Genomic DNA, 15958 nt, shown 5'->3' with positions numbered 1-15958 from the left:
CCACACAACAGACTGGACTTTTATATAAGGAACTTATTTAAAAGAACTAGGGGCCGGGCACGGTGGCTCACGCTTGTAATCCCAGCACTTTGGGAGGCCGAGGCGGGCGGATCACGAGGTCAGGATATCGAGACCACGGTGAAACCCCGTCTCTACTAAAAATACAAAAAAAATTAGCCAGGCGTGGTGGCGGGCGCCTGTAGTCCCAGCTACTCGGAGAGGCTGAGGCAGGAGAATGGCGTGAACCCGGGAGGCGGAGCTTGCAGTGAGCCGATATCGCGCCATTGCACTCCAGCCTGGGCGACAGAGCTAGACTCCGTCTCAAAAAAAAAAAAAAAAAAAAAAAAAAAAAAAAAAAAAAAAAGGAACTAGGGAGTCTCAGCCTGGGCAACATAGTGAGACCTTATCTCTACTAAAAAAAAAAAAAAAAAAAAAAAAAATTAAGGCCAGGCGTGTGGCTCACACCTGTAATCCCAGCACTTTGGGAGGCTGAGGCAGGCAGATCACCCGAGGTCAGGAGTTCGAGACCAGCCTGACCAACATGGAGAAACCCTGTCTCTACTAAAAATACAAAACTAGCCGGGCGTGGTGGTGCATGCCTGTAATCCCAGCTACTTGGAAGGCTGAGACAGCAGAATCGCTTGAACCCCGGGGGTGGAGGTTGCAGTGAGCCAGAGCCGAGATTGCGCCATTGCACTCCAGCCTGGGCAACAAAAGCAAAACTCCTTCTAAAAAAAAAAAAAAATAAAAATAAAAAATTAACCGAGCATGGTGGTGCATGCCTGTGGGCCAGCTACACGGAAGGCTGAGTTGGAAGGATCACTTGGGCCCAGGCGATCGAGGCTGCAGTGAGCTATGATCATGCCACTGCACTCCAGCCTGGGTGACAGAGAGAGACTCTGTATCTAAAAAAAGAAAAAAGAAAAGAATTATAGGGTCTCTATTACATACGACCAACCTATGTGCTAACTAATGCATAAAGTGAGAGAAAACATTGTCCCATGATATAGTCTCTGTATTATATATATATCTATTTCTCTGTATATAGAGAAAACCCTGTAAACACTGAGACTCTGGATTAGGCTGTGTTTGAAGTAAGTGCCATTGCTGGATTTTCTCATTATGATAGGCAAAAAAATCCTATTTTGTTTTCTTAAGATTATCTAAATTAAGGTTCTGTTGCTTATAATTGAGATTCCTGACTCCTCTCCTTCTTTAAGGCATATTCGTTTTAGAAGAATATTTTGGCCCCACTTACAAAAATTTGATTTGGCTAGTTTTCCAAGAATTAAGGATTAGTTTGCCCCAAAAGAATGTTCCTGATTGAGACATAGCAGTTCCAAGCAGCAATTTTAGCTTTGGAGGTAAGAATGTAAAAGCTTGACTCCATTGGAGAAAGGTGGCTCCATACTGACTACGGTTTTTTGTTGTTTTTCATGAGACAGGGCTGAAACCCAGGCTGGAGTGCAGTAGCATGATCACAGCTCACTGTAGCCTTGACCTCCAGGATTCAAGCAATCCTCCCACCGCAGTCTTCCAAGTAAGCATGTGCAACCACACCCAGCTAATTTTTTTTCAAATGAATCATAGCCAATTTATTCCAGTTCTTCAAAATGTATACTCAATATGTTGTTTCTAAAATGTACATCATCCTTTATATAATAGTTCTTTCTTTCTTTCTCTCATTCTTTCGAGTCTTGTTCTTGTCACCCAAGCTACAGTGCAGTGGCGTGATTTCAGCTCACTGCAACCTCCGCCTCCTGGATTCAAGTGATTCTCCTGCCTCAGCCTCCCGAGTAGCTGGGATTACAGTTGCCCGCCACCACGCTTGGCTAATTTTTGTATTTTTAGTAGAGATGGGGTTTCACCATGTTGGCCAGGCTGGTCTCAAACTCCTGACCTCAGGTGACCCACTCACTTTGGCCTCCCAAAGTGCTGGGATTACAGGTGTGAGCCACTGCACCTGGCCTATAGTTTTTTCTTCTTTTCTTTATAGTTCTTCAGTAGAAGCCAGAATCTTGAGTTGCCCAGTTAGGAGCCTGTGACCTGCTAGTCTGATTAAACTTCTTTTCAATATTCATGGCCAACATCTGACTTCTAAAAGAAAAGCTTTTGGTCTTTTCAAGCACTTGCTGATAGGGTTAGACTGCATTGTTATCCATACCTACATGATCTAATTTAGAATCAATCTTGGCATCCAGTCTTAATGTCTAATCAAATTTACAGTCCGCCTTTCAGCTTCTTCTGGAGTCATGTTCAGTTTGTTTGCCAACATGTTAACACTGATATACTGGTAGCTGTGACAGAAAGTCTCAAATATGAAGAGACGGACATTATCAGTGAAATCCTCAAGACAAGCCACCAAGAAGTCATTCACAAACACTGATTCACATTCCCTCAACTTGTAAAACCCTAGGGCAACTTGGTAAAACCCTACCTCTACAAAAAATAGGAAAATTAACCAGGTATAGTGGCATGTGCCTGTGGTCCCAGCTACTTGGGAGGCTGAGGTGGGAGGATCACTTAAGCCTAGAAGGTCAAGGCTGCAGTGAGAGCTGTGATCATGCCACTGCACTCCAGCCTAGGTGACAGAGTGAGACCCTTTCTCAAAAAACAGAAAGTAGGGTCAGGTGTAGTGGCTCACGCCTGTAATCCCAGCACTTTGGGAGGCTGAGGCAGGTGGATCACCTGAGGTCAGGAGTTCGAGACCAGCCTGACCAACATGGCAAAACCCTGTCTCAACTAAAAATACAAAAATTAGCCGGGTGTGTGGTGCACACCTGTAGTCCCAGTTCAGTTTAGTTTAAACTTGAAAGTTTTAATTTACACTTAAAAGTTTTTAACTTAAAAGTAAAAACTTAAAGACAATTTTTTTTTTTGAGATGGAGTTGTGCTGTTGTCGCCTAGGCTGGAATACGGTGTCGCGACCTCAGCTCACTGCAACCTCTGCCTCCCGGGTTCAAGCGATTGTCCTGCCTCAGCCTTCCAAGTTGCAGGGATTACAGATGCCCGCCACCATGCCGGCAAATTTTTGTATTTTTAGTAGAGACAGTGTTTCCCATCATGGCCAGGCTGGTCTCCAACTCCTGACCTCAGGTGGTCCACTTGTCTCTACCTCCCAAAGTGCTGGGATTACAGGTGTGAATCACTGTGAAGACAAGATTTTTTATATATGCTATGACCGGACTCTTCTCCATATTTTACACTAGTTAGTACTTGTTTGGTATCATGATCTCATTGCTTGCTTTATGGTAGGGCTCTTCTCATGCTGCAAGCATTCAGTTTATCGATCTGTTCATTCTTTATTATGTGTCTCCTCCATTAGAATATATATGAGGCTGGGCGCCATGGCTCAGGCCTGTAAATCCCAGCACTTTGGGAGGCCAAGGCATTGGATGGCTTGAGTCCAGGAGTTCGAGACCAGCCTGGACAACATGGCAAAACCCTGTATCTACTAAAAATCCAAAAATTAGCCAGGCATGTGGTGTGCACCTGTTGTCACCAAAAAAGAAGAATGTATATGTCGTCATGGCATGGACCATATTTATCTTTTTCGAAGTGCCTAGCAATAGGACCAGGTGCAGCATTGGCACTCAATGAATATTTGTTGAAGAAATAAATGTGTTTGGTACTTGTTCACATTTATATGACAAACACCTGCATTTGTAGCTCTCATCTTTTTGTCAATTTTCCAGCTTTGCGGTAGAGCTATTATTAAACTGTTTTGTCTGGTTGTTATAGCAACCCAGAGGCTTCCAGAACTACAGGTTGTTTCTGATGTGCATATGCTACCAGACAACCAAACACACACAGTGTTTTTAATCATGGAATAATGATGTTATTATAAATCACATTTCTCTCACACTATATGCTTTTCTCTCTTATGAACATGGTGGAGAATTAGAATGGAAACCCAAATCTGTTTAAACCAATAAAAGCTAGGGGGAAAAACAAAGCAATGTGACACACACCTCCACTCCTAACACACTGTTTCCTGCAAGTTTCTCCACCTTTCCACGAGCACGCGTGAATTTAGTCAGGTTTTTTGTCCAAGTTGTTAAAGGAGTTTTGAAAGGTAATTGCTGCAGAACAAACTCTGAAAAGCTCTGTTACAGCCTAAACATTTCCTCTTTTTATCTTGGTTGCCTATTGCTTAAATTTCATGTTAAATTAGCAAAATGGTAATAGTTTTCTAAAATTGAGACTTGCTCTGAAAAAGACCCCAAATCAAGTACTTGCCCACCCCCATCCCTCCACTCACATTTTAGGGGCAGGAACTAAGAAGAATTTTTTTAGAAATTTTTTTTAATTAATAAAAAAATTTTTTTAGAGACAGAGTCTTACTCTGTTGCCCAGGCTGGAGTGTAGTAGCACAATTGTAGTTCACTGCAGGCTTGAACTCCTGGACTCAGGGGATCCTCTCACCTCAGCCTCCCAAATAACTGGAACTACAGGTGCAGCCCACCACAGCCAGCTAACTTTGTTGGTTTTTTTTTTTTTTTCTTTTTTTGGTAGAGACAGGGTCTCACTATGTTGCCCAGGCTGGTCTCAAACTACTGTCTCAGCTTCCCAAAGTACTGGGATCACATGTATGAGCTATCACGCTGAGCCTAATTGTTTTAAATTATTTTTTTTTAAGAGACAGGGTCTCGTGTTGCCTAGGCTGGAGTGCAGTGGCTATTCACAGGTGTGATTCCACTACTGATCAGCATGGGAGGTTTGACTTGCTCCATTTCCGTGCTGGGCCAGTTCACTCCTCCTTAGGCAACCTAGTGGTCTCCTGCTCTTGCAAGATCACCATATTGATGCCTAACTTAGTGCAGACACCCAATCAGCATAGTGCACTACCGCTGAGAACTCCTGGACTCAATCGATCCTCCTGCCTCAACCTCCCAAGTAGCTGGGACTACAGGTGCGTGTCACCATGCTTAGACAGAAGGGTTTTATTAAACTAGGTTAGGTTATCATTGAACACTCATCATTAGTACAATTAACAAGGTTTATCTGAGCCAATCCATCAACCATGTATATAGTTTTTAAAAGGCAGAGTTTATTTTGTAATGGTAGATACCCTACGGGGAGTTTATGGAGTTTATATGAATTTCCTTTTCTGTAGGTTTGGGTCATACATACTAAAAGTCAGGGGGGCTGGGTGCGGTGGCTCACACCTGTAATCCCAGCACTTTGGGAGACTGAGGCAGGCGGATCACAAGGTCAGGAGAACAAGACCAGCCTGGCCAATATGGTGAAACCCTGTCTCTACTAAAAATACAAAAATTAGCCGGGCATGGTGACGGGTGCCTGTAGTCCCAGCTACTCAGGAGGCTGAGGCAAGAGCATAGCTTAAACCCGGGAGGCAGAGGTTGCAGTAAGCTGAGATTGCGCCACTGCACTCCAGCCTGGGTGACAGAGCGAGACTCTGTCTCAAAAAAAAGAAAGTCAGGCACAACCCAGATTCAGTACTCACCAGTGAACAGTCCCATAACCTTATCTAAAATAAGTTATATTGTAATTAGCTTACTTGCTGGGCAGTTTTGGCATTATAAAACTAGTATCCACTTCAATACATCCAACCATCTTCAGTAATACACTGGGGGCACTCTCAAGAGGACAAAGTGAAAGATAAGAAGGGGCAATATGAAGAGTGGTATCAAGATTTTGGATTTCAATGTCAGAACCCCTGGCTATTTTGAGTTGTATATGTGTAAGAACTTCATTTTAGTCTTCTGGAAAACTCCATGCCTTTTTATTCTTTTAAATAAGCACTGAATGCTACATAACACTAGGTCGGAAATCAAAGTTTTGAGATAGCTAAATCTAGATATGTGCTCACTGTTAGAGATTGAAAGTGGTCCAGGGAAATGGAAGGTTTGCCAGAGGAGGATTAGGTGTCCAGCCACAGATCTTGGAAAGATTACCTGTCAGAGAGCCACTGTATCTCAGGTCTAGTTCTCGTCTTTAGAAGTTTGGATATCCAATTGCTACTACACCTTGATGTGGTTGGGTTCAAGTACCAAATCATATAAACCAAACCATCAAGAATCAAAAATATAAAAGCCATAATACTGATATATTAATTTACAGTTACAAAACACAACTTTTGGCCAGGCGGTGGCTCATGTCTGTAATCCCAGCACTTTGGGAGGCTGAGGTGGGTGGATCACTTCAGAGCAGGAGTCAAGACCAGCCTGGCCAACATGGTGAAATCTGTCTCTACTAAAAATACAAAAATTACTAGGGCATGGTGGCGCATGCTGTAATCCCAGCTACTCAGGAGTCTGAGGCACAAGAATCATTTGAACCCAAGAGGCAGAGGTTGCAGTGAGCCAAGATTGCACCACTGCACTCTAGCCCCAGGAATAAATAAAATAAAACTTTTCTCTTTTTTTTTTTTTGAGACGGAGTCTCGCTCTGTCGTCTAGGCTGGAGTGCAGTGACGCGGTCTCAGCTTACTGCAACCTCCGACTCCTGGGTTCAAGCAATTCTCCTGACTCAACCTCTTGAGTATCTGGGATTACAGGCGCATGCCACCGCGCCAGGCTGATTTTTTTTTTTTTTTTTTTTTTTGTATTTTTAGTACAGACAGGGTTTCACAGTGTTGGTCAGGCTGGTCTCGAACTCTTGACCTCATGATCCACCCACCTCAAGCCTCCCAAAGTGCTAGGATAACAGGCGTGAGCCACCGCGCCCAGCCAAAATAAAACTTTCAAACAGACTAAATACATGCTGGTTTTCCCTGATCATCACATATTCTTGTTGCCCAGTCTTCATGAAAGACAAAATCTCACATTTCCTGAAATTAAAACTTATTACAAAACTATAGTAATCCAGATATTGTGGTACTGGCATAACCTCTTACTGTCATAAGAGGTTTCATGTAGACCAATAAACTAGAACTGTTAGTCCAGAAATAAACCCATAGATCTGTGGCCAGTTGATTTTGGTAAGAGCACCAGGGCATTCAATGGGGAAAAATAGTCTCCTCAGCAGGTGGTGCTGGGATAACTGCATGTTCACATGCAAAAGAATGCAGGTGGGCCAGGCACAGTGGCTCATGCCTATAACCTCAGCACTTTGGGAGGCCAAGGCGGGTGGATCACCTGAGGTCAGGAGTTCAAGACCAGCCTGACCAACATGGTGAAACCCCATCTCTACTAAATACAAAAAATTAGCTGGGGGTGGTGGCACTTTCCTGTAATCCCAGCTACTTGGGAGGCTGAGGCAGGAGAGTCGCTTGAATCCAGGAGATGGAGGTTGCAGTGAGCCGAGATCAAGCCACTGCATTCCAGCCTGGGCAACAAGAGTGAAACCTCATCTCAAAAAAAAAGAAAAAAAAAAAAGAGAATGAAGGTGGAGGCCGGGCACAGTGGCTCATGCCTGTAATCCCAACACTTTAGGAAGCCGAGGCAGGTGGATCATTTGAGGTCAGGAGTTTGAGACCAGCCTGGCCAACATGGTGAAACTCCGTTTGTACTAAAAATACAAAAAAATTAGCTGGGCATGGTGGTACGCACCTGCAATCCCAGCTATTCAGGAGGCTGAAGCGGGAGAATTGCTTGAACCCTGGAGGCAGAGGTTGAGGTGAGCCGAGATCATGCCACTGAATTCCATTCTGGGCAATAAAGCGAGACTCCGTCTCAAAAAGAAAAAAAAAAGAATGAAGGTGGAAAAAATAACATTGAACACTGATTTAATAGTCTATTTCTCCAAAGAAGATATACAAATGGCCAAGAAACACATGAAAAGATGCCCAACTCATCATTAGTCATTAGGGAAATGCAAATCAAAACCACAGTGAAATACCACTTTGTACCTACTAAGATCGCAGTAATAATAATAATAATAAAAGGAAAAGAGCATGTGTTGGTGAGGAATTAGAACCCTCATACGTTGTTGGGGGGAATGTAAAACAGTGCAGCTACAGTGGCAAACAGTTTGGCAGATTGTATAAAAGCTAAACGTAATATTACCATATGTTCATATGGCAACTCCACTCTTAAGTATATGCCCAAAATAATTGAAAACAGGGACTCAGATACTAGTACTCCAATGCCCATTTCAGCAAATCACAGTAGCCAAAACATGGAAACAACACCATGTCCATCAAATGGTGAACAGCTAAAGAAAATGTGGTGCAGTAATCCCAGCACTCTGGGAGGCCGAGGCAGGTGGATCACATGACGTCAGGAGTTTGAGCCCACCCTACCCGACATGGTGAAACCTTGTCTCTACCAAAAAATACAAAAATTAGCAGGACATGGTAGCACATGCCTGTAGTCCCAGCTACTCAGGAGGCTAAGGTGGGAGGATCACTTGAACCCAGGAGGTGGAAGGTGCAGTGAGCCAAGATCGTGCCACTCACTGCACTCCAGCCTGGGTGACAGAGTAAGACTGTCTCTAAATAAATAAATAAATAAATAAATATAAAGAAAACATGGTATATGTTCACAATGGACTATTATTCAGCAATAAAAAGAAATGAGGTACTGATACATGCTAAAACATGAGTGAACTTTTTTGTGAGGGCTAAAGCAATTCCTTCTTGAATGCTAATCCACCATGTGGACTTTTGATTAAACTCTATTCCTGGAATGCCTCTAAGATTTCTATTTTATCTACTGTTCCTTGTGTAAGAGCATGTATTTACCATAAATCCTACTGTTAGGTCGACAATCTTGATGTTATTATGCTTATTACAAATTCTGCCCGTAGGCAATTGTCTTATACATCCCTTCCGAGTCACCTGTACCCTTTCCCTACCATAAGCCCTGGGTCTGGCGAGTAATGGCTCAGGGATCCACCATCTTGTCTTGCTGCCCTTAGAGACTATGGCTTCTGTTTTTAAGTCCCTGTTAAATGTTTCTTTCTGAGGAGCTGGTTATATCAGCCTCCTTGGCCTCTCAGCTTTTTCAGACTTTGGGGATAGGTTTGCTTAGCCCTGCCCACTGCAGAACACTTGTAATCATCATGCTGGGTGAAATAAGCCAGACACAAAAGGATAAATATTGTATGATTCCACTTGTATGAAATGGAGTCATATGATTATTGTTATGAATTATACGAATACCTAGAATAGGCAAATTCATAGAGACAAAGTAGATTAGAGGTTTTCAGGGGCTGGGATAGGGAGGAATGGAAAGTTACCCCTCAAATGGTTACAGATCTTCTGTTTGTGGTAACAAAGATGTTTTGGAAATAGTAGTGATTGTTGTATAACACTGTAAATATAATTAATGCCACTAAATTTTAAGGTATATGCCCTTAAAATTATTAAAATGGTCAATTTTATTGTTGGGTGCAGTGTGGTCCCAGCTACTCATGAGGCTGATGTGAGAGGATTGCCTGAGACTGGGAGTTCGAGTTCAGTCTAGGCAACATAGCAAGACCCCCATTTCTAAGACAAATAAATAAATGAATAAATACAAATTTTATTAAAAATGGTAAATTTTATGTTATTTATATTTTGCCACAATAAAAATAAATAATTTGTCAAGTGGTAATTTTTAAATTTAAAAGTCAGAGATGAAATAAGAGAAAATAGCTTCTTGGAATCAGTAATAGAGCGCAATTTTTTGTTTTTTTAATTGAGACAGAGTCTCACTCTGTCATGTCACTGGAGTACAGTGAGGCGATCTCAGCTCACTTCAACCTCCATCTCCTGAACTCAAGTGATCCTTCCACCTCGGCCTCCTGAGAACCTGGGACCGCAGGTGCACACCACCATACCTGGCTAATTTTTTTTGTATTTTTGGTGGAGATGGGGTTTCGCCATGTTGCCCAGGCTGGTCTCCAACTCCCTAGCTCAAGTAATCTGCCCTCCTCAGCCTTCCAAAGTGCTGGAATTACAGGCGTGAGCCACCGCGCCTGGCCTATTTTTAAATTTTAGTTTTAAGCTTGTTAAGTATAACAGCACACATTATAAAAGTGCACATCATAAGATCCCAAAGCACAATATGTTACAAACTACGTGTATAAAATGATTGTATAATTTTGTAGGTGAGCCCTGCATCTGTCTGGTGCTAGGAATCAACTCTCCTGGCTTTCCTCCTTCTTCTCTAATTCTGCTCCATCTCCAACATCTATTCTGCCTTCTAGTCAATCTTCTCTTCCCTTGAACATTTCTGACCCTCGCTCCTGCTTTGGCCATCTTCTTTCTCTATATTTCTCCTTCTCTCTGTGCCACTGAATTCAAGCGTGGTTGATGTTGATGACTCCCAAATCTGTATCTCTAGTTCAGCTTTTCTTCTGAGCTCCAGAACCATATATTCAGTTATCTTGTTCCACAGCTCTGCCTGTAATAAGCATATTCCAAACAGATCTCTTTTTCTTCACCTAGTCTCACTTCCCAGAAGCTGCTTCTCTTTCCATGCTTCCTGTTGTGATGGAGGTCCACTCAGATACATTGCAGGAGCCCAGTCATCATCTTTCCCTCCATCTGCCTCACTGTCCACATCCATTCAATCACTAAACTCTACCTACTTGGCTCCCAAAATACAGCTACATGCTCCCCACTTTTCTCTATCCCTGCTGTCTTCACGCTAGCCCACATATATGCTGGCTTGGGCTTTTATAATAACCTTCTATCTGGTTTCTTCTTTAATTCAGGTTTTATTACATGGAGTATGAAGACCCCCCCACACCAAAGTATGTAGGTAGAATTCAGAGGGCTCATGAACTTTGTTGAGAAAAAATATATATTTATTTTCACTAATCTGTAACTAAAACTTAGTATTTCCTTTTTATGAATGTAAGCAATAAGCCACAATAATATTAGCACTACCTATAACTTTACTAACAATAGAAATTATAAATATTTCAAGTCCGGGTGCAGTGGCTCACACCTGTAATCCAGCACTTTGGGAGGCCGAGGCAGGCGGATCACTTGAGGTCAGGAGTTCAAGACAAGCCTGGCCAACATGGTGAAACCGCATCTCCACTAAAAATACAAAAATTAGCTGGGTGTGGTGGCAGGTGCGTGTAGCACCCACAACTCTACTTGGGAAGCTGAGGCAGGAGAATTGCTTGAATCTGGGAGGTGGAGGCGGAGGCTGTAGTGAGCCGAGATCAAGCCACTGCACTCCAGCCTGGGTGAGAGTACGACTCCATCTCAAAAAAAAGAAACAAATTGTAAATATTTTATATCATGTTGCAGTTGTTGCAAATATCTCAAATTATCATTTATATTCATTAGTTCTCTGAAATATGGTATTGATAAGACCTACTGCTAGATCTAGATCTTCTTATGTATAAAGAAGCACATATAATACTATCTTTTTTTTTTTTTTTTTGAGACAGAGTTTCGCTCTTGTTGCCCAGGCTGGAGTGCAATGACACGATCTTGGCTCATTGCAACTTCCACCTCCCAGGTTCGAGCTACTCTCCTGGCTCAGCCTCCCTAGTAGCTGGGATTACAAGCGCCCACCACCAGGTCCAGCTAATATTTTGTATTTTTAGTAGAGACGGGGTTTCACCATGTTGGCCAGGCTGGTCTCGAACTCCTGACCTCAGGTGATCCACCCGCCTCAGCCTCTCAAAGTGCTGGGATTACAGGCATGTAATCCCATGAGCCACCATGCCTGGCTCAATACTATCTTATGCTTTTAAAATCTTTTAGGCTGGGTGCAGTGGCTCATGTCTATAATCCAGCAATTTGGAAGGCCGAGGCGGGCAGATCACCTGAGGAAAGGAGTTCGAGACCAGCCTGGCCAACATGGTGAAACCCCATCTCTACTAAAAAAAAAATATTTAAAAAATTAGCCAGGCCTGGTGGCAGGCGCCTATAATCCAAGCTACTCGGGAGGCTGAGGCAGGAGAATTGCTTGGAGGCAGAGGTTGCAGTGAGCCGAGATTGCGCCATTGCACTCCAGCCAGGGCAATAGAGTGAGACTCCATCTCAAAAGAAAAAAATTTTTTTTTGAAAACCGTATTTTAAAATAATTGGATTTGTTTGTAATCCTATGTATTTTTAATAGCTTTATTGAGATACAATTGACATATCATATAATTCCTCATTTAAAGTATATAGTTCAATGTTTTGTATATTCACAGAGTTGTGCAATCATTATGACAATTAAACATTATTTTTCATCACTCCCAAAGAAACCCTGTATGCATTAGCAGTCACCTCCCATTTCTTCTCAGCTTTACCCCTCTCCCTCAGACTGAGGCAACCACTAATCTACTCTTTGTATCTATAGACATTTTATATAAATTGAATTATAGAATATCATACAATATATGATCTTTTGTATCTGGCTTCTTTTACTTAGCATAATATTTTCAAGGTTCATCTATGCTTTGGCATGTATCAATATTTCATTCCTTTGTATGGTTTAATATTCCATTGCATGGATATACCATATTTAATTTACACATCTTCGTTTGGTGGAAATGAAGGAAACTCTAACCCCAGTACAAATGTGACTATATTAGGAGATACCTTTAAGGAGGTAATTAAGTTAAAATGAAGCCAGTAGGGTGTCCTTATAAGAAGAGGAGGCCAGTCATGGTGGCTCACGCCTATAATCCCAGCACTTTGGGAGGAGTTCAAGACCAACTGGCCAACATGGTGAAACCCCATCTCAACTAAAAACACAAAAATTAGCTGGGTGTGATGGTGGGCGCCTGTAATCCCAGCTACTCAGGAAGCTGAGGCAAGAGAATTGCTTGAACCAGCAGGGCAGAGGTTGCAGTGAGCAATGTGCCACTTCACTCCAACCTGGGCGAAAGAGCGAGACCCCGTTTCAAAAAAAAAAAAAAAGTAGAGGAGATTAGGACACACGAGAAACACTAGGAATGCACTGGCACAGAGGAAAGGCCATGTGAGGACACAGAGAGAAGGTGGCCATCTGCAAGCCAAGGAGAAAGGCCTCAGAGGAAAACACACCTGCTGGTACCTTGGTCTTCCAGCTTCCAGAACTGTGAGGAAATAACTTTCTGTTATTTAGGCCATCCAGTCTGTGACGTTTTGTTATGGCAGGCCCAGCTGACTAATACACTGTGCATTTTCACTTTTTTTATTGTGTTCTTTGAAGCACAAACGTTTTTTATTTTGATGAAGTCCAATATATTTTGCTTTCATTGTTTGTGCTTTTGGTGTCATGCCTCTCCTTTTTTAATTTTAATTTTTTTTTTCTTTTTTATGAGATAGTGTCTTGCTCTGCCACCCAGGCTAGAGTGCAGTGGCACAATCATATATCACTGTAACTCCAGACTCCTGGGCTAATGTGATCCTCCTGCCTCAGCCTCCCCAGTAGCTAGGTCTACCACCATGCACCACCACACAAGGCTAATTTAAAAAAAAAAATTTGTAGACACAAGCTCACCATGTAGCTCAAGCTAGTCTCAAACTCCTGGCATCAAGCAATCATCCTGCTTTGGCCTCCCAATGCACTGGGATTATAGGCAGGAAATACAACACACAGCCCATTGTCATGTCTTTCCCTAACATAGGTCATGGACATTTTCTCCTACAACTTCTCTGAGTTTTCTAGTTTTACCTCTTACATTTAGGTCTATGATTCATTTTGAGTTAATTTCTGTGTATGGTGTTATGAAGGAGTCAAACTTCATTTCTTTTGCATGTGGATATCTAGTTGTTCCAGGACCATTTGTTGAAAAGACTATTCTTTCCCCCATTGAATGGTCTTGGCACCCTTGTTAAAATTCAATTGACCATAAAAAGAAAAGTTTATTTCTGGAGTCTCGGTTCTATTCTATTAATTTATGTGTCTACTCTTATCCCAAGCACCACAATGTCTTGATTACTGTAACTTCGTAAAAGTTTGAAATCAGGAAGTGTGACTTCTCTAAATTCGTGCTTCTATTTCAGGATTATTTTGACTTACTCTTCATCCCTTGCATTTCCATATGAATTTTAGGATCAAGTAGGATTTTGATCATAATTGTTTTGAATGTACATCGATTTGGGGAATATTTCCATTTTAACAACATTGTCTTGCAATCCATGAACATGGTCTGTTCTTCATTAATTTAGGTATTCCTTAATTTCTTTCAATAATAATTTGTAATTTTCAGGGTACTAATTTTATTTTATTTATTTATTTGAGACAAGGTCTCACGCTGTCACCGAAGCTGGAGTGCAGTGGCATGATCTTGGCTCACTGCAGCATTAACCTCCTGGGCTTAGGCAATCCTCCTGCCTCAGCCTCCTGAGTAGCTGGGACTACAGGTGCACGCCACTACACCTGACTAATTTTTTTGTTTTTTTGGTAGAGACAAGGTCCCACTATGTTGCCCAGGCTGGCCTCAAGCAACTGGGCTCAATCAATCCTCCAGGTTGGCTTCCCAAATTGCTGGGATTACAGGCATGAACCACCAGGTCCAGCCAAGAGTATGAATTTTATACTTCTTTTATTCCCAAGTATTTTCTTCTTTTTGAGGCTATTGTGAATGAAATTATTTTGCTAATTTCATTTTTTGTGCGTATTTCTACACATTTTATTTTAGGCATTTATTTATTTATTTATTTATTTTATTTTATTATTATTTTTTTTTTGAGACGGAGTCACCCAGGCTGGAGTGCAGTGGCACGATCTCGGCTCACTGCAAGCTCCGCCTCCCGGGTTCACGCCATTCTCCTGCCTCAGCCTCTCCGAGTAGCTGGGACTACAGGCGCCCGCCACCACGCCCGGCTAATTTTTTGTATTTTTAGTAGAGACGGGGTTTCACCATGGTCTCGATCTCCTGACCTCGTGATCCGCCCGCCTCGGCCTCCCAAAGTGCTGGGATTACAAGCGTGAGCCACCGCGCCCGGCCTATTTTAAGGCATTTAAATGATTATTCAAGATGGGATCTGTAGGCTTTACCAGACCACCAACTATGTCCAAAGAACAAAAATAAAAATATTTTAGACCCTGCTTTATGTTGCAGCCAGAGTGATCTTGATAAAATACAAATCTGATCATGTCTCTTCACTGATTAAAATCTTTAATTGGCTGGCCGTAGCAATCAGGTACAAGTCCAATTTACTTAAAATAGCTTATAAATTTCTTTATACATTTTCACTGCTTGCCTTTCTGGCTCATCTTTATACCTCTGACTCATCCTCACGATTTTTTTTTTTTAACAGGATCCCAGCTCTGTTGCCGAGGCTGGAGTGCAGTGGCGCAATCTCGGCTCACTGCAACCTCCCCATCTCAGGCTCAAGCAATTCTCCCAGCTCAGCTCCCTGAGTAGCTGCGACCACAGGTGTGTGCCTCCATGCCCAGCTAGTTCTTCTTTTTTTTTTGAGATGGAGTCTCGCTCTGTCGCCCAGGCTGGAGTGAAGTGGCATGATCTCGGCTCACTGCAACCTCTGTCTCCCGGTTTCAAGTGATTTTCCTGCCTCAGCCTCCCGAGTAGCTGGGATTACAGGCACATGCTACTGCGCCCAGCTAATTTTTGTATTTTTAGTAGAGATGGGGTTTCATCATGTTGGCCAGGCTGGTCTTGAACTCCTGACCTCAGGCAATCCGCCCACCTTGGCCACCCAAAGTGCTGGGATTACAGGCATGAGCCACCATGCCCGGCCGCCCAGCTAATTCTTTATGTATTTATTGTAGAGATGGGGTTTCACCATGTTGCTCAGGCTGGTCTCAAATTCCTGGACTCAGGGGATCCACCTGCCTCAGCCTTCATCCTCACACTTAATATATTAATATAGAACATGCTGTAAGATCAGAAGCAGTTTATATAGTATGCTGTCATTTTGTAAAATAAATAAATAAATAAATAAAAACAGAAGAAGGAGAAAGACATGCATACTTCAATCATAGCAAATTACTTTCAGATTCTGGAAAATACACTGTTTCTTCTTCCCTGTCAGACCATTTCTCATTGCACTTTGTGGCCTCACTAATGCCCACTCACTCTGCAGGTTGCAGATTAGACATCACTTTCTCCAGGAAGCCTTCCCTTACACTGACATCTGGTTGGTGCTCCTTGGATGGGCTCCCTT

At 42.5% G+C, this 15958-nt stretch overlaps 1 long non-coding RNA gene across 1 annotated transcript; it reads left to right on the top strand.

Annotated features, from left to right (window-relative positions):
- Positions 1-1342: 1342 nt before the first annotated feature.
- LOC134732653 (uncharacterized) lies at positions 1343-15713 on the top strand. Its single transcript, XR_010116016.1, has 3 exons — positions 1343-1540; positions 15092-15210; positions 15564-15713. It is a non-coding gene; the product is annotated as an uncharacterized lncRNA (long non-coding RNA).
- Positions 15714-15958: the final 245 nt, after the last annotated feature.

This window comes from Symphalangus syndactylus, chromosome 15 (genome assembly GCF_028878055.3).
Source record: "Symphalangus syndactylus isolate Jambi chromosome 15, NHGRI_mSymSyn1-v2.1_pri, whole genome shotgun sequence".
NCBI lineage: Eukaryota > Metazoa > Chordata > Mammalia > Primates > Hylobatidae > Symphalangus > Symphalangus syndactylus.
This window is presented reverse-complemented; position numbering and strand designations above follow the sequence as displayed.